At 41.8% G+C, this 17,650-nt stretch overlaps 7 non-coding genes across 7 annotated transcripts; 4 read left to right on the top strand and 3 right to left on the bottom strand.

The window, feature by feature from the left end:
- The first annotated feature begins 1,712 nt into the window (after window positions 1-1,712).
- Window positions 1,713-1,785, top strand: trnav-cac (transfer RNA valine (anticodon CAC)). The gene has a single exon. It is a non-coding gene; the product is annotated as a tRNA-Val (tRNA).
- Window positions 1,786-4,499: 2,714 nt separating this feature from the next.
- Window positions 4,500-4,570, top strand: trnag-gcc (transfer RNA glycine (anticodon GCC)). The gene has a single exon. It is a non-coding gene; the product is annotated as a tRNA-Gly (tRNA).
- A 4,329-nt stretch (window positions 4,571-8,899) lies between these two features.
- Window positions 8,900-8,972, bottom strand: trnav-cac (transfer RNA valine (anticodon CAC)). Its single transcript has one exon. It is a non-coding gene; the product is annotated as a tRNA-Val (tRNA).
- Window positions 8,973-10,564: 1,592 nt separating this feature from the next.
- trnav-cac (transfer RNA valine (anticodon CAC)) lies at window positions 10,565-10,637 on the bottom strand. The gene has a single exon. It is a non-coding gene; the product is annotated as a tRNA-Val (tRNA).
- A 534-nt stretch (window positions 10,638-11,171) lies between these two features.
- On the top strand, window positions 11,172-11,245 carry trnan-guu (transfer RNA asparagine (anticodon GUU)). Its single transcript has one exon. It is a non-coding gene; the product is annotated as a tRNA-Asn (tRNA).
- Window positions 11,246-14,618: 3,373 nt separating this feature from the next.
- On the top strand, window positions 14,619-14,689 carry trnag-gcc (transfer RNA glycine (anticodon GCC)). The gene has a single exon. It is a non-coding gene; the product is annotated as a tRNA-Gly (tRNA).
- A 1,429-nt stretch (window positions 14,690-16,118) lies between these two features.
- Window positions 16,119-16,191, bottom strand: trnav-cac (transfer RNA valine (anticodon CAC)). Its single transcript has one exon. It is a non-coding gene; the product is annotated as a tRNA-Val (tRNA).
- Window positions 16,192-17,650: the final 1,459 nt, after the last annotated feature.

Genomic DNA, 17,650 nt, shown 5'->3' with positions numbered 1-17,650 from the left:
CAGGTTCAATTCCTGGACAACCCCTTAACAGTGATTTAAAACTCTTAGCTCAATTCTCCAAACTGCACACACTCAAGGGATTGATTGATTGATTGAGACTTTTATTAATAGGTTGCACAGTGAAGTACATATTCCGTATAATTGACCACTAAATGGTAACACCCCAATAAGTTTTTCAACTTGTTTAAGTCGGGGTTCATATATATACTAACGTCATAATACAGTCATCACACAAGAGAATCACATTGAATTATTTACATTATTTACAATCTGGGGTCTGGAGGGGGGGGGGGGGGGGGGGGGTTTGGCTTGCATTCATTTTGTGGTTTGAAAACAAACTGAGAAAGTGTTACAGAAAAAACTTCAAGACACTGACGGGATTTGAGCCCAACATCTCCTATTTAACAAACAGGCACCTTGACTGACAGCTACAGTGCCTGGAACAGCATGGAATTTCAACAAGATGTCTATAACCCTACACTGAATTAATGATAGCCAATTTGAGGCGATAGCATTGATTATCAGTAATTTACATTAGTTTAAACAAGCATGGCTTGAAAGTTATGTTGCAAACGTTTTAAATAGAAACTTTTTTGCAAATTTAGAGAAGGACATGGGCTGTACAAGAAAACCCTCAAACCCTCGTGCTCGCGTCAAGATTTCGTCTCTGGGTGGGCTTGAACCACTATCCTCTCAGTTAACAGCCAAACGCGCTGACCGATTGTCATTGTCTTTGGATGGGCGTAACTAGAAGTATACTGATTCAGCCTTTGGTGAGTCCAATATGCCCTTTGGGTGGAATGCCTGCGTTTTGCGGTTGTCACAAACATTGCTTTTGTCCCTTGTGAATATTAGTTAAAATGTAATAAAAGCAACAGAATGCATTGGCAGGGAATCGGACCCGGGTCTCCCGCGTGGCAGGCGAAAATTCTACCACTGAACCACCAATGACTGTGGAGTAAAAGAGATTTATGAACTCGGTTAAGAGGAAGAACGTTTGAAATGCGGGCTGCGACGGACCAAACATGCTACACTGAATTAATGATAGCCAATATGAGGCGATAGCATTGATTATCAGTAATTTACATTAGTTTAAACAAGAATGGCTGAAAGTTATGTTGCAAACGTGGCACACGTTTTAACTAGCCGAACGCGCTGACCGATTGCGCCACAGAGACTTACTGGTTTACATGATTCATTACTCCCCAAAAAATTATAAAATCTCATGTTACGATGTCCTGATGTCATTGTCTTTGGATTAGCGTAACGAGAAGTACACTGCTTCAGTCTTCGGTGAGTCCAATATGCCTTTTGGGTGGAATGCCTGCGTCTTGCGGTTGTCACAAACATTGCTTTTGTCCCTAATGAATATTAGTTAAAATGTAATAAAAGCAACAGAATGCATTGGCCTGGAATCGGACCCGGGTCTCCCGCGTGGCAGGCGAGAATTCTACCACTGAACCACCAATGCCTGTGCTGTAAAAGAGTTTTCTAAACTCGGTTAAGAGGAAGAACGTTTGAAATGCGGGCTGCGACAGACAAAACATGCTACAAAGTAGAACACATTCTACGTGCACAAGGGATTTAACAACATCCACAAAAGGTAAGAAATGCAATGCAGCTAATAACAGCAATAAGACTAGCTAGCACCATGTTTTCCATTGGCCGAAAATCAACTTGTAAGTCTTGATAAAGGTCTGCAACCTGCAGCAGTTTCCATGGTGTAGTGGTTATCACATTCGCCTCACACGCGAAAGGTCCCCTGTTCGAACCAGGGTGGAAACAAAGTCTTTTTACTTTCCTTCTTACCTCTATAAATAAGCAAGGAAATAAATGATAGCAAGGTCCTGTGTTTCATCATAAAGTAGTTTGCAACATAGCTGACCACCTCATGTACAGCCGAGCACACACAACACCAAATTTAGAGGGTTCTCATATAGGCAGACCTCAGGCTTCAACATCATGAATGCTGGGTTCCATGAAAATGTCACGCACAAACCTGTGAAATTTCTCATTCATTCAAGTCACTGTATTCTCAGGGCTTTCAATGGATTGCAACTGTACTGTTTAGATTGACTTATAAGATGTTTAACCTCTCTTTTAGCAGGAATCATAGGTGTAATTCCCAAAGAGTTAGAGAAGACAGCTGCAGTCTGAATGAGTGTTGGCCTTGCTTTCAAATTAAGAACCAGTCAAATAGTCACCTGAAACCTAAATCATAGCAGAGGATGGTTTCGATTCATCGACCTCTGGGTTATGGGCCCAGCACGCTTCCGCTGGGCCACTCTGCTGTCTTAAACTACTAAATGCTTACTCTGGTGAATATCCAGACAAACTACTTGTAACAAAGTGATTTGGAACCCACCCAAAGTAGGGTTTCTTTCTGAGTCCTGGTTCAATCCACATTTAAAATGGCATTTTTTTTAAGAAAACATTGCAGTAAGTTGAAAGTTATGTTGCAAACGTGGCACACGTTTTAACTAGAAACTTTTTGGCAAATTTAGAGAAGGACATTGGCTCAAAAATGAGGCGATAGGCAACTCAATCCACATTTAAAATGGCATTTTTTTGAAGAAAACATTGCAGTAAACATCAAACTCTGTGGATCCATTGGGATTTTATTCAAAACGAATAGAATTTGGCGTGCATTCATGTGGTCTGAAAACAAACTGAGAAAGTGTTACAAGAAAAAAAGTCAAGACACTGACGGGATTTGAGCCCAACATCTACTATTTAACAAACAGGCACCTTGACTGACAGCTACAGTGCCTGGAACAGCATGGGATTTCAACACGATGTCTATAACCCTACACTGAATTGATGATAGCCAATTTGAGGCGATAGTATTGATTATCAGTAATTTACATTAGTTTAAACAAGCATGGCTTGAAAGTTATGTTGCAAACGTTTTAACTAGAAACTTTTTTGTAAATTTAGAGAAGGACATGGACTGTACAAGAAAACCCTCAAACCCTTGTGCTCGCGTCAAGATTTTGTCCCTGGGTGGGCTTGAACCACCATCCTCTCAGTTAACAGCCGAACGTGCTGACCGATTGTCATTGTCTTTGGATGGGCGTAACTAGAAGTATACTGATTCAGCCTTCGGTGAGTCCAATATGCCCTTTGGGTGGAATGCCTGCGTTTTGCGGTTGTCACAAACATTGCTTTTGTCCCTTATGAATATTAGTTAAAATGTAATAAAAGCAAAAAAATGCATTGGCCGGAAATCCGACCCGGGTATCCCGCGTGGCAGGCGAAAATTCTACCACTGAACCACCAATGCCTGTGGAGTAACTAATGTAAATTACTGATAATCAATGCTATCGCCTCATATTGGCTACCATTAATTCAGTGTAGCATGTTTGGTCCGTCGCAGCCCGCATTTCAAACGTTCTTCCTCTTAACCGAGTTCATTACCGTATTTTCCGCACTATTAGCCGCACCTAAAAACCACAAATTTACTCAAAAGCTGACAGTGCGGCTTATAACCCAGTGCACTTTATATATGGATTAATATTAAGATTCATTTTCATAAAGTTTCGGTCTCGCAACTACGGTAAACAGCCGCCATCTTTTTTCCCCGTAGAACAGGAAGTGCTTCTTCTTCTACGCAAGTAACCGCCAAGGTAAGCACCCGCCCCCATAGAACAGGAAGCGCTTCTTCTTCTACTGTAAGCAACCACCCGTCCGCGTAGAAGAAGAAGAAGAAGCGCACGGATATTACGTTTCATTTCCTTTGTGTGTTTACATCTGTAAAGACCACAAAATGGCTCCTACTAAGCGACAGGTTTCCGGTTCATGAAAAGACGCAATCTCTCCATCCGCACACGGACTACTATTTCACAGCAACTGCCTAAAGACTTTCAAGAAAAGCTGGCTACTTTCCGTGCATATTGTAAAAACAAGATAGCTGAAAAAAAGATCCGGCCAGAGAACATTATCAACATGGACGAGGTTCCACTGACTTTTGATATTCCTGTGAACCGCACTGTGGATACAACGGGAGCACGTACGGTGAATATTCGCACCACAGGGAATGAGAATTCATCCTTCACTGTGGTTCTAGCTTGCCATGCTAATGGCCAGAAACTTCCACCCATGGTGATATTCAAAAGGAAGACCTTGCCAAAAGAGACCTTTCCAGCCGGCGTCATCATAAAAGCTAACTCGAAGGGATGGATGGATGAAGAAAAGATGAGCGAGTGGTTAAGGTAAGTTTACGCGAAGAGGCCGGGTGGCTTTTTTCACGCAGCTCCGTCCATGTTGATATACGACTCCATGCGCGCCCACATCACGCTGGTTTTTAATATATTATTAAAGTTTGACTGACCTATCTGACTGTTTTTTTGACATTCCTTTAGCGCAGTTAGATGCGGCTTATAACACGGGGTGGCTTATAGGTGGACAAAGTTTTGAAATATGCCGTTCATTGAAGGCGCGGCTTATAACACAGGGCGGCTTATGGTGCGGAAAATACGGTAATCTCTTTTACTTCACAGGCATTGGTGGTTCAGTGGTAGAATTCTCGCCTGCCACGCGGGAGACCCGGGTCCGATTCCCGGCCAATGCATTCTGTTGCTTTTATTACATTTTAACTAATATTCATAAGGGACAAAAGCAATGTTTGTGACAACCGCAAGACGCAGGCATTCCACCCAAAGGGCATATTGGACTCACCAAAGGCTGAATCAGTGTACTTCTAGTTACGCCCATCCAAAGACAATGACAATCGGTCAGCGCGTTCGGCTGTTAACTGAGAGGATGGTGGTTCAAGCCCACCCAGGGACGAAATCTTGATGCGAGCACGAGGGTTTGAGGGTTTTCTTGTACAGCCCATGTCCTTCTCTAAATTTGCAAAAAAGTTTCTAGTTAAAACGTTTGCAACATAACTTTCAAGCCATGCTTGTTTAAACTAATGTAAATTACTGATAATCAATGCTATCGCCTCACATTGGCTATCATTAATTCAGTGTAGGGTTATAGACATCGTGTTGAAATTCCATGCTGTTCCAGGCGCTGTAGCTGTCAGTCAAGGTGCCTGTTTGTTAAATAGGAGATGTTGGGCTCAAATCCCGTCAGTGTCTTGAAGTTTTTTCTGTAACACTTTCTCAGTTTGTTTTCAAACCACATGAATGCAAGCCAAATTCTATTCATTTTGAATAAAAACCCAATGGATCCACAGAGTTTGATGTTTACTGCAATGTTTTCTTCAAAAAAATGCCATTTTAAATGTGGATTGAACCAGGACTCAGAAAGAAACACTACTTCAGATGGGTTCCAAATCACTTTGTTACAAGTAGTTTGTCTGGATATTCACCAGAGTCAGCATCCTGGAGTTTAAGACAGCAGAGTGGCGCAGCGGAAGCGTGCTGGGCCCATAACCCAGAGGTTGATGGATCGAAACCATCCTCTGCTATGATTTAGGATTCAGTTGTCTATTTGACTGGTTCTTAATTTGAAAGCAAGGCCAACACTCATTCAGACTGCAGATGTCTTCTCTAACTCTTTGGGAATCACACCTATGATTCCTGCTAAAAGAGAGGTTAAACATCTTATCAGTCAATCTAAACAGTACAGTTGCAATCCATTGAAAGCCCTGAGAATACAGTGACTTGAATGAATGAGAAATTTCACAGGTTTGTGCGTGACATTTCCATGGAACCCAGCATTCATGATGTTGAAGCCTGAGGTCTGCCTATATGAGAACCCTCTAAATTTGGTGTCGTGTGTGCTCGGCTGTACATGAGGTAGTCAGCTATGTTGCAAACTACTTTATGATGAAACACAGGACCTTGCTATCATTTATTTCCTTGCTTATTTATAGAGGTAAGAAGGAAAGTAAAAAGACCTTGTTTCCACCCTGTTTCGAACAGGGGACCTATCGTGTGTGAGGCGAATGTGATAACCACTACACCATGGAAACTGCTGCAAGTAGCAGACCTTTATCAAGACTTACAAGTTGATTTTCGGCCAATGGAAAACATGGTGCTCGCTAGTCTTATTGCTGTTATTAGCTGCATTGCATTTCTTGCCTTTTGTGGATGTTGTTAAATCCCTTGTGCACGTAGAATGTGTTCTACTTTGTAGCATGTTTTGTCTGTCGCAGCCCGCATTTCAAACGTTCTTCCTCTTAACCGAGATTAGAAAACTTTTTTTTACTCCACAAGCATTGGTGGTTCAGTGGTAGATTTCTTGCCTGCCACGCGGGAGACCTCGGTCCGATTCCCGGCCAATGCATTCTGTTGCTTTTATTACATTTTAACTAATATTCATAAGGGACAAAAGCAATGTTTGTGACAACCGCAAGACGCAGGCATTCCACCCAAAAGGCATATTGGACTCGCCGAAGGCTGAAGCAGTGTACTTCCAGTTACGCTAATCCAAAGACAACGACATCGGGACATCGTAACATAAGATTTTATAATTTTTTTGGGAGTAATTAATCATGTAAACCAGTAAGTCTCTGTGGCGCAATGGGTCAGCGCGTTCGGCTGTTAACTGAGAGGATGGTGGTTCAAGCCCACCCAGGGACAAAATCTTGACTCGAGCACAGGGGTTTGAGGGTTTTCTTGTACAGCCCATGTCCTTCTCTAAATTTGCAAAAAAGTTTCTAGTTAAAACGTGTGCCACAATTGCAATATAACTTTCAAGCCATTCTTGTTTAAACTAATGTAAAGTACTGATAATCAATGCTATCGCCTCATATTGGCTATCATTAATTCGGTGTAGCATGTTTGGTTCGTCGCAGCCCGCATTTCAAACGTTCTTCCTCTTAACCGAGTTCATAAATCTCTTTTACTCCACAGGCATTGGTGGTTCAGTGGTAGAATTCTTGCCTGCCACGCGGGAGACCCGGGTCCGATTCCCGGCCAATGCATTCTGTTGCTTTTATTACATTTGAACTAATATTCATAAGGGACAAAAGCAATGTTTGTGACAACCGCAAGACGCAGGCATTCCACCCAAAAGGCATATTAGATTCCCTGAAGTCTGAAGCAGTGTACTTCTACTTACGCTAATCCAAAGACAATGACATCGGGACATCGTAACATGAGATTTTATAATTTTTTGGGGAGTAAGTAATCATGTAAACCAGTAAGTCTCTGTGGCGCAATGGGTCAGCGCGTTCGGCTGTTAACTGAGAGGATGGTGGTTCAAGCCCACCCAGGGACGAAATCTTGACTCGAGCACAGGGGTTTGAGGGTTTTCTTGTACAGCCCATGTCCTTCTCTAAATTTGCAAAAAAGTTTCTAGTTAAAACGTGTGCCACGTTTGCAACATAACTTTCAAGCCATTCTTGTTTAAATTAATGTAAAATACTGATAATAAATGCTATTGCCTCATATTGGCTATCATTAAATCAGTGTAGCATGTTTGGTCCGTCGCAGCCCGCATTTCAAACGTTCTTCCTCTTAACCGAGTTCATAAATCTCTTTTACTCCACAGGCATTGGTGGTTCAGTGGTAGAATTTTCGCCTGCCATGCGGGATACCCGGGTCCGATTTCCGGCCAATGCATTCTGTTGCTTTTATTACATTTTAACTAATATTCATAAGGGACAAAAGCAATGTTTGTGACAACCGCAAAACGCAGGCATTCCACCCAAAGGACATATTGGACTCACCAAAGGCTGAATCAGTATACTTCTAGTTACGTCCATCCAAAGACAATGACAATCGGTCAGCACGTTCGGCTGTTAACTGAGAGGATGGTGGTTCAAGCCCACCCAGGGACGAAATCTTGACGCGAGCACGAGGGTTTGAGGGTTTTCTTGTACAGTCCATGTCCTTCTCTAAATTTGCAAAAAAGTTTCTAGTTAAAACGTTTGCAACATAACTTTCAAGCCATGCTTGTTTAAACTAATGTAAATTACTGATAATCAATGCTATCGCCTCAAATTGGCTATCATTAATTCAGTGTAGGGTTATAGACATCGTGTTGAAATCCCATGCTGTTCCAGGCGCTGTAGCTGTCAGTCAAGGTGCCTGTTTGTTAAATAGGAGATGTTGGGCTCAAATCCCGTCAGTGTCTTGATGTTTTTTCTGTAACACTTTCTCAGTTTGTTTTCAGACCACATGAATGCAAGCCAAATACTATTCATTTTGAATAAAATCCCAATGGATCCACAGAGTTTGATGTTTACTGCAATGTTTTCTTCAAAAAAATGCCATTTTAAATGTGGATTGAGTTGCCTATCGCCTCATTTTTGAGCCCATGTCCTTCTCTAAATTTGCAAAAAAATTCTAGTTAAAACGTGTGCCACGTTTGCAACATAACTTTCAACTTACTGCAATGTTTTCTTCAAAAAAATGCCATTTTAAATGTGGATTGAACCAGGACTCAGAAAGAAACACTACTTCAGATGGGTTCCAAATCACTTTGTAATTTAAGACAGCAGAGTGGCGCAGCGGAAGCGTGCTGGGCCCATAACCCAGAGGTCGATGAATCGAAACCATCCTCTGCTATGATTTAGGTTTCAGGTGACTATTTGACTGGTGCTTAATTTGAAAGCAAGGCCAACACTCATTCAGACTGCAGATGTCTTCTCTAACTCTTTGGGAATTACACCTATGATTCCTGCTAAAAGAGAGGTTAAACATCTTATAAGTCAATCTAAACAGTACAGTTGCAATCCATTGAAAGCCCTGAGAATACAGTGACTTGAATGAATGAGAAATTTCACAGGTTTGTGCGTGACATTTTCATGGAACCCAGCATTCATGATGTTGAAGCCTGAGGTCTGCCTATATGAGAACCCTCTAAATGTGGTGTCGTGTGTGCTCGGCTGTACATGAGGTGGTCAGCTATGTTGCAAACTACTTTATGATGAAACACAGGACCTTGCTATCATTTATTTCCTTGCTCATTTATAGAGGTAAGAAGGAAAGTAAAAAGACTTTGTTTCCACCCTGTTTCGAACAGGGGACCTTTCGCGTGTGAGGCGAATGTGATAACCACTACACCATGGAAACTGCTGCGGGTTGCAGACCTTTATCAAGACTTACAAGTTGATTTTCGGCCAATGGAAAACATGGTGCTCGCTAGTCTTATTGCTGTTATTAGCTGCATTGCATTTCTTACCTTTTGTGGATGTTGTTAAATCCCTTGTGCACGTAGAATGTGTTCTACTTTGTAGCATGTTTTGTCTGTCGCAGCCCCCATTTCAAACGTTCTTCCTCTTAACCGATTTCATGAATCTCTTTTACTCCACAGTCATTGGTGGTTCAGTGGTAGAATTTCCGCCTGCCACGCGGGAGCCCCGGGTCCGATTCCCTGCCAATGCATTCTGTTCCTTTTATTACATTTTAACTAATATTCATTAGGGACAAAAGCAATGTTTGTGACAACCGCACGACGCAGGCATTCCACCCAAAAGGCATATTGGACTCACCAAAGCCTGAATCAGTATACTTCTAGTTACGCCCATCCAAAGACAATGACAATCGGTCAGCGCGTTCGGCTGTTAACTGAGAGGATGGTGGTTCAAGCCCACCCAGGGACGAAATCTTGACGCGAGCACGAGGATTTGAGGGTTTTCTTGTACAGCCCATGTCCTTCTTTAAATTTGCAAAAAAGTGTCTATATAAAACGTTTGCAACATAACTTTCAAGCCATGCTTGTTTAAACTAATGCAAATTACTGATAATTAATGCTATCGCCTCAAATTGGCTATCATCAATTCAGTGTAGGGTTATAGACATTGTGTTGAAATCCCATGCTGTTCCAGGCGCTGTAGCTGTCAGTCAAGGTGCCTGTTTGTTACAAAGGAGATGTTGGGCTCAAATCCCGTCAGTGTCTTGATGTTTTTTCTGTAACACTTTCTCAGTTTGTTTTCAAAGCACATGAATGCAAGCCAAATTCTATTCGTTTTGAATAAAATCCCAATGGATCCACAGAGTTTGATATTTATTGCAATGTTTTCTTCAAAAAAATGCCATTTTAAATGTGGATTGAACCAGGACTCAGAAAGAAACACTACTTCAGATGGGTTCCAAATCACTTTGTTACAAGTAGTTTGTCAGGATATTCACCAGAGTAAGCATCTTGTAGTTTAAGACAGCAGAGTGGCGCAGCGGCAGCGTGCTGGGCCCATAACCCAGAGGTCGATGAATCGAAACCATCCTCTGCTATGATTTAGGTTTCAGTTGTCTATTTGACTGGTTCTTAATTTGAAAGCAAGGCCAACACTCATTCAGACTGCAGCTGTCTTCTCTAACTCTTTGGGAATTACACCTATGATTCCTGCTAAAAGAGAGGTTAAACATCTTATCAGTCAATCTAAACAGTACAGTTGCAATCCATTGAAAGCCCTGAGAATACAGTGACTTGAATGAATGAGAAATTTCACAGGTTTGTGCGTGACATTTCCATGGAACCCAGCATTCATGATGTTGAAGCCTGAGGTCTGCCTATATGAGAACCCTCTAAATTTGGTGTCGTGTGTGCTCGGCTGTACATGAGGTGGTCAGCTATGTTGCAAACTACTTTATGATGAAACACAGGACCTTGCTATCATTTATTTCCTTGCTTATTTATAGAGGTAAGAAGGAAAGTAAAAAGACCTTGTTTCCACCCTGTTTCAAACAGGGGACCGTTCGCATGTGAGGCGAATGTGATAACCACTACACCATGGAAACTGCTGCAAGTTGCAGACCTTTATCAAGACTTACAAGTTGATTTTCGGCCAATGGAAAACATGGTGCTCGCTAGTCTTATTGCTGTTATTAGCTGCATTGCATTTCTTGCCTTTTGTGGATGTTGTTAAATCCCTTGTGCACGTAGAATGTGTTCTACTTTGTAGCATGTTTTTTCTGTCGCAGCCCGCATTTCAAACGTTCTTCCTCTTAACCGAGTTCGGAAACCTCTTTTACTCCACAGGCGTTGGTGATTCAGTGGTAGAAATCTCGCCTGCCACGCGGGAGACCCGGGTCCGATTCCTAGCCAATGCAATCTGTTGCTTTTATTACATTTTAACTAATATTCATAAGGGACAAAAGCAATGTTTGTGACAACCGCAAGACGCAGGCATTCCACCCAAAAGGCATATTGGACTCGCCGAAGCCTGAAGCAGTGTACTTCTAGTTACGCCCATCCAAAGACAATGACATCGGGACATTGTAACATGAGATTTCATAAATTTTGGGGGAGTAATTAATGATGTAAACCAGTAAGTCTCTGTGGCGCAATCGGTCAGCGCGTTCGGCTGTTAACTGAGAGGATGGTGGTTCAAGCCCACCCAGGGACGAAATCTTGACTCGAGCACGGAGGTTTGAGGGTTTTCTTGTAGAGCCCACGTCCTTCTCTAAATTTTCAAAAAAGTTTCTAGTTAAAACGTGCACCACGTTTGCAACATAACTTTCAGCCATTCTTGTTTAAACTAATGTAAATTATTGATAATCAATGCTATCGCCTCATATTGGCTATCATTAATTCAGTGTAGCATGTTTGGTCCGTCGCAGCCCGCATTTCAAACATTCTTCCTCTTAACCGAGTTCATAAATCTCTTTTACTCCACAGGCATTGGTGGTTCAATGGTAGAATTCAGGCGGGAGACCCGGGTCCGATTCCCGGCCAATGCATTCTGTTGCTTTTATTACATTTTAATTAATATTCATAAGGGACAAAAGCAATGTTTGTGACAACCGCAAGACGCAGGCATTCCACCCAAAGGGCATATTGGACTCACCGAAGGCTGAATCAGTATACTTCTAGTTACGCCCATCCAAAGACAATGACAATCGGTCAGCGCGTTCGGCTGTTAACTGAGAGGATGGTGGTTCAAGCCCACCCAGGGACGAAATCTTGACGCGAGCACGAGGGTTTGAGGGTTTTCTTGTACAGCCCATGTCCTTCTCTACATTTGCAAAAAAGTTTCTAGTTAAAACGTTTGCAACATAACTTTCAAGCCATGCTTGTTTAAACTAATGTAAATTACTGATAATCAATGCTATCGCCTCAAATTGGCTATCATTAATTCAGTGTAGGGTTTTAGACATCGTGTTGAAATCCCATGCTGTTCCAGGCGCTGTAGCTGTCAGTCAAGGCGCCTGTTTGTTAAATAGGAGATGTTGGGCTCAAATCCCTTCAGTGTCTTGAAGTTTTTTCTGTAACACTTTCTCAGTTTGTTTTCAAACCACATGAATGCAAGCCAAATTCTATTCATTTTGAATAAAATCCCAATGGATCCACAGAGTTTGATGTTTACTGCAATGTTTTCTTCAAAAAAATGCCATTTTAAATGTGGATTGAACCAGGACTCAGAAAGAAACACTACTTCAGATGGGTTCCAAATCACTTTGTTACAAGTAGTTTGTCTGGATATTCACCAGAGTCAGCATCCTGGAGATTAAGACAGCAGAGTGGCGCAGCGGAAGCGTGCTGGGCCCATAACCCAGAGGTCGATGGATCGAAACCATCCTCTGCTATGATTTAGGTTTCAGTTGTCTATTTGACTGGTTCTTAATTTGAAAGCAAGGCCAACACTCATTCAGACTGCAGCTGTCTTCTCTAACTCTTTGGGAATTACACCTATGATTCCTGCTAAAAGAGAGGTTAAACATCTTATCAGTCAATCTAAACAGTACAGTTGCAATCCATTCAAAGCCCTGAGAATACAGTGACTTGAATGAATGAGAAATTTCACAGGTTTGTGCGTGACATTTTCATGGAACCCAGCATTCATGATGTTGAAGCCTGAGGTCTGCCTATATGAGAACCCTCTAAATTTGGTGTCGTGTGTGCTCGGCTGTACATGAGGTGGTCAGCTATGTTGCAAACTACTTTATGATGAAACACAGGACCTTGCTATCATTTATTTCCTTGCTTATTTATAGAGGTAAGAAGGAAAGTAAAAATACCTTGTTTCCACCCTGTTTCGAATAGGGGACCTATTGCGTGTGAGGCGAATGTGATAACCACTACACCTTGGAAACTGCCGCAAGTTGCAGACCTTTATCAAAACTTACAAGTTGATTTTGGGCCAATGGAAAACATGGTGCTCGCTAGTCTTATTGCTTTTTTTTTAGCTGCATTGCATTTCTTGCCTTTTGTGGATGTTGTTAAATCCCTTGTGCACGTAGAATGTGTTCTACTTTGTAGCATGTTTTGTCTGTCGCAGCCCGCATTTCAAACGTTCTTCCTCTTAACCGAGTTCATAAACCTATTTTCTCCACAGCCATTGGTGGTTCAGTGGTAGAATTCTCGCCTGCCACGCGGGAGACCCGGGTCCGATTCCCGGCCAATGCAATCTGTTGCTTTTATTACATGTTAACTAATATTCATAAGGGACAAAAGCAATGTTTGTGACAACCGCAAGACGCAGGCATTCCACCCAAAAGGCATATTGGACTCCCTGAAGTCTGAAGCAGTGTACTTCTCGTTACGCTAATCCAAAGACAATGACATCGGGACATCGTAGCATGAGATTGTATAATTTTTTTGTGCAGTAATTAATCATGTAAACCAGTAAGTCTCTGTGGCGTAATCGGTCAGCGCGTTCGGTTGTTAACTGAGAGTATGGTGGTTCAAGCCCACCCAGGGACGAAATCTTGACTCGAGCACAGGTTTTTGAGGGTTTCCTTGTACAGCCCATGTCCTTCTCTAAATTTGCAAAAAAGTTTCTAGTTAAAACGTGTGCCACGTTTGCAACATAACTTTCAAGCTGATTCCCGGCAAATAAATTCTGTTGCTTTTATTACATTTTAACTAATATTCATAAGGGACAAAAGCAATGTTTGTGAAAACCGCAAGACGCAGGCATTCCACCCAAAGGGCATATTGGACTCACCGAAGGCTGAATCAGTATACTTCTAGTTACGCCCTGTACAGCCCATGTCCTTCTCTAAATTTGCAAAAAAGTTTCTAGTTAAAACGTGTGCCACGTTTGCAACATAACTTTCAAGCCATTCTTGTTTAAACTAATGTAAATTACTGATAATCAATGCTATCGCCTCATATTGGCTATCATTAATTCAGTGTAGCATGTTTGGTCCGTCGCAGCCCGCATTTCAAACGTTCTTCCTCTTAACTGAGTTCATAAATCTCTTTTACTCCACAGGCATTGGTGGTACAGTGGTAGAATTCTCGCCTGCCACGCGGGAGACCCGGGTCAGATTCCCGGCCAATGCATTCTGTTGCTTTTATTACATTTTAACTAATATTCATAAGGGACAAAAACAATGTTTGTGACAACCGCAAGACGCAGGCATTCCACCCAAAAGGCATATTGGACTCACCGAAGGCTGAATCAGTATACTTCTAGTTACGCCCATCCAATCACAATGACAATCGGTCAGCGCGTTCGGCTGTTAACTGAGAAGATGGCGGTTCAAGACCACCCAGGGACGAAATCTTGACTCGACGACAGGTGTTTGAGGGTTTTCTTGTACAGTCCATGTCATTCTCTAAATTTGCAAAAAAGTTTCTAGTTAAAACGTGTGCCACGTTTGCAACATAACTTTCAAGTCATTCTTGTTTAAATTAATGTAAAATACTGATAATCAATGCTATCGCCTCATATTGGCTATCATTAAATCAGTGTAGCATGTTTGGTCCGTCGCAGCCCGCATTTCAAACGTTCTTCCTCTTAACCGAGTTCATTAATCTCTTTTACTCCACAGGCATTGGTGGTTCAGTGGTAGAATTCTCGCCTGCCACGCGGGAGACCCGGGTCCGATTCCCGGCCAATGCATTCTTTTGCTTTTATTACATTTTAACTAATATTCATAAGGGACAAAAGCAATGTTTGTGACAACCGCAAAACGCAGGCTTTCCATCCAAAGGACATATTGGACTCACCGAAGGCTGAATCAGTATACTTCTAGTTACGCCCATCCAAAGACAATGACAATCGGTCAGCACGTTCGGCTGTTAACTGAGAGGATGGTGGTTCAAGCCCACCCAGGGACAAAATCTTGACGCGAGCACGAGGGTTTGAGGGTTTTCTTGTACAGTCCATGTCCTTCTCTAAATTTACAAAAAAGTTTCTAGTTAAAACGTTTGCAACATAACTTTCAAGCCATGCTTGTTTAAACTAATGTAAATTACTGATAATCAATACTATCGCCTCAAATTGGCTATCATCAATTCAGTGTAGGGTTATAGACATTGTGTTGAAATCCCATGCTGTTCCAGGCGCTGTAGCTGTCAGTCAAGGTGCCTGTTTGTTAAATAGTAGATGTTGGGCTCAAATTCCATCAGTGTCTTGACTTTTTTTTTCTTGTAACACTTTCTCAGTTTGTTTTCAGACCACATGAATGCAAGCCAAATTCTATTCGTTTTGAATAAAATCCCAATGGATCCACAGAGTTTGATGTTTACTGCAATGTTTTCTTCAAAAAAATGCCATTTTAAATTTGGATTGAGTTGCCTATCGCCTCATTTTTGAGCCCATGTCCTTCTCTAAATTTGCCAAAAAGTTTCTAGTTAAAACGTGTGCCACGTTTGCAACATAACTTTCAACTTACTGCAATGTTTTCTTCAAAAAAATGCCATTTTAAATGTGGATTGAACCAGGACTCAGAAAGAAACACTACTTCAGATGGGTTCCAAATCACTTTGTTACAAGTAGTTTGTCTGGATATTCACCAGAGTAAGCATTTAGTAGTTTAAGACAGCAGAGTGGCCCAGCGGAAGCGTGCTGGGCCCATAACCCAGAGGTCGATGAATCGAAACCATCCTCTGCTATGATTTAGGTTTCAGGTGACTATTTGACTGGTTCTTAATTTGAAAGCAAGGCCAACACTCATTCAGACTGCAGCTGTCTTCTCTAACTCTTTGGGAATTACACCTATGATTCCTGCTAAAAGAGAGGTTAAACATCTTATAAGTCAATCTAAACAGTACAGTTGCAATCCATTGAAAGCCCTGAGAATACAGTGACTTGAATGAATGAAAAATTTCACAGGTTTGTGCGTGACATTTTCATGGAACCCAGCATTCATGATGTTGAAGCCTGAGGTCTGCCTATATGAGAACCCTCTAAATTTGGTGTTGTGTGTGCTCGGCTGTACATGAGGTGGTCAGCTATGTTGCAAACTACTTTATGATGAAACACAGGACCTTGCTATCATTTATTTCCTTGCTTATTTATAGAGGTAAGAAGGAAAGTAAAAAGACTTTGTTTCCACCCTGTTTCGAACAGGGGACCTTTCGCGTGTGAGGCGAATGTGATAACCACTACACCATGGAAACTGCTGCAGGTTGCAGACCTTTATCAAGACTTACAAGTTGATTTTCGGCCAATGGAAAACATGGTGCTAGCTAGTCTTATTGCTGTTATTAGCTGCATTGCATTTCTTACCTTTTGTGGATGTTGTTAAATCCCTTGTGCATGTAGAATGTGTTCTACTTTGTAGCATGTTTTGTCTGTCGCAGCCCGCATTTCAAACGTTCTTCCTCTTAACCGAGTTTAGAAAACTCTTTTACAGCACAGGCATTGGTGGTTCAGTGGTAGAATTCTCGCCTGCCACGCGGGAGACCCGGGTCCGATTCCAGGCCAATGCATTCTGTTGCTTTTATTACATTTTAACTAATATTCATTAGGGACAAAAGCAATGTTTGTGACAACCGCAAGACGCAGGCATTCCACCCAAAAGGGATATATTGCACTCACCGAAGACTGAAGCAGTGTACTTCTCGTTACGCTAATCCAAAGACAATGACATCAGGACATCGTAACATGAGATTTTATAATTTTTTGGGGAGTAATGAATCATGTAAACCAGTAAGTCTCTGTGGCGCAATCGGTCAGCGCGTTTGGCTAGTTAAAACGTGTGCCACGTTTGCAACATAACTTTCAGCCATTCTTGTTTAAACTAATGTAAATTATTGATAATCAATGCTATCGCCTCATATTGGCTATCATTAATTCAGTGTAGCATGTTTGGTCCGTCGCAGCCCGCATTTCAAACGTTCTTCCTCTTAACCGAGTTGATAAATCTCTTTTACTCCACAGGCATTGGTGGTTCAGTGGTAGAATTTTCGCCTGCCACGCGGGAGACCCAGTCCGATTCCCTGCCAATGCATTCTGTTGCTTTTATTACATTTTAACTAATATTCATAAGGGACAAAAGCAATGTTTGTGACAACCGCAAAACGCAGGCATTCCACCCAAAGGGCATATTGGACTCACCGAAGGCTGAATCAGTATACTTCTAGTTACGCCCATCCAAAGACAATGACAATCGGTCAGCGCGTTCAGCTGTTAACTGAGAGGATAGTGGTTCAAGCCCACCCAGGGACGAAATCTTGACGCGAGCACGAGGGTTTGAGGGTTTTCTTGTACAGCCCATGTCCTTCTCTAAATTTGCAAAAAAGTTTCTATTTAAAACGTTTGCAACATAACTTTCAAGCCATGCTTGTTTAAACTAATGTAAATTACTGATAATCAATGCTATCGCCTCAAATTGGCTATCATTAATTCAGTGTAGGGTTATAGACATCTTGTTGAAATCCCATGCTGTTCAAGGCGCTGTAGCTGTCAGTCAAGGTGCCTGTTTGTTACATAGGAGATGTTGGGCTCAAATCCCGTCAGTGTCTTGAAGTTTTTTCTGTAACACTTTCTCAGTTTGTTTTCAAAACACAAAATGAATGCAAGCCAAATCCCCCTCCAGACCCCAGATTGTAAATAATGTAAATAATTCAATGTGAT

This window comes from Nerophis lumbriciformis, linkage group LG28, assembly GCF_033978685.3.
Source record: "Nerophis lumbriciformis linkage group LG28, RoL_Nlum_v2.1, whole genome shotgun sequence".
NCBI lineage: Eukaryota > Metazoa > Chordata > Actinopteri > Syngnathiformes > Syngnathidae > Nerophis > Nerophis lumbriciformis.
The sequence above is the reverse complement of the archived record's forward strand: the minus strand, read 5'-3'. Positions and strand labels throughout refer to the sequence as shown.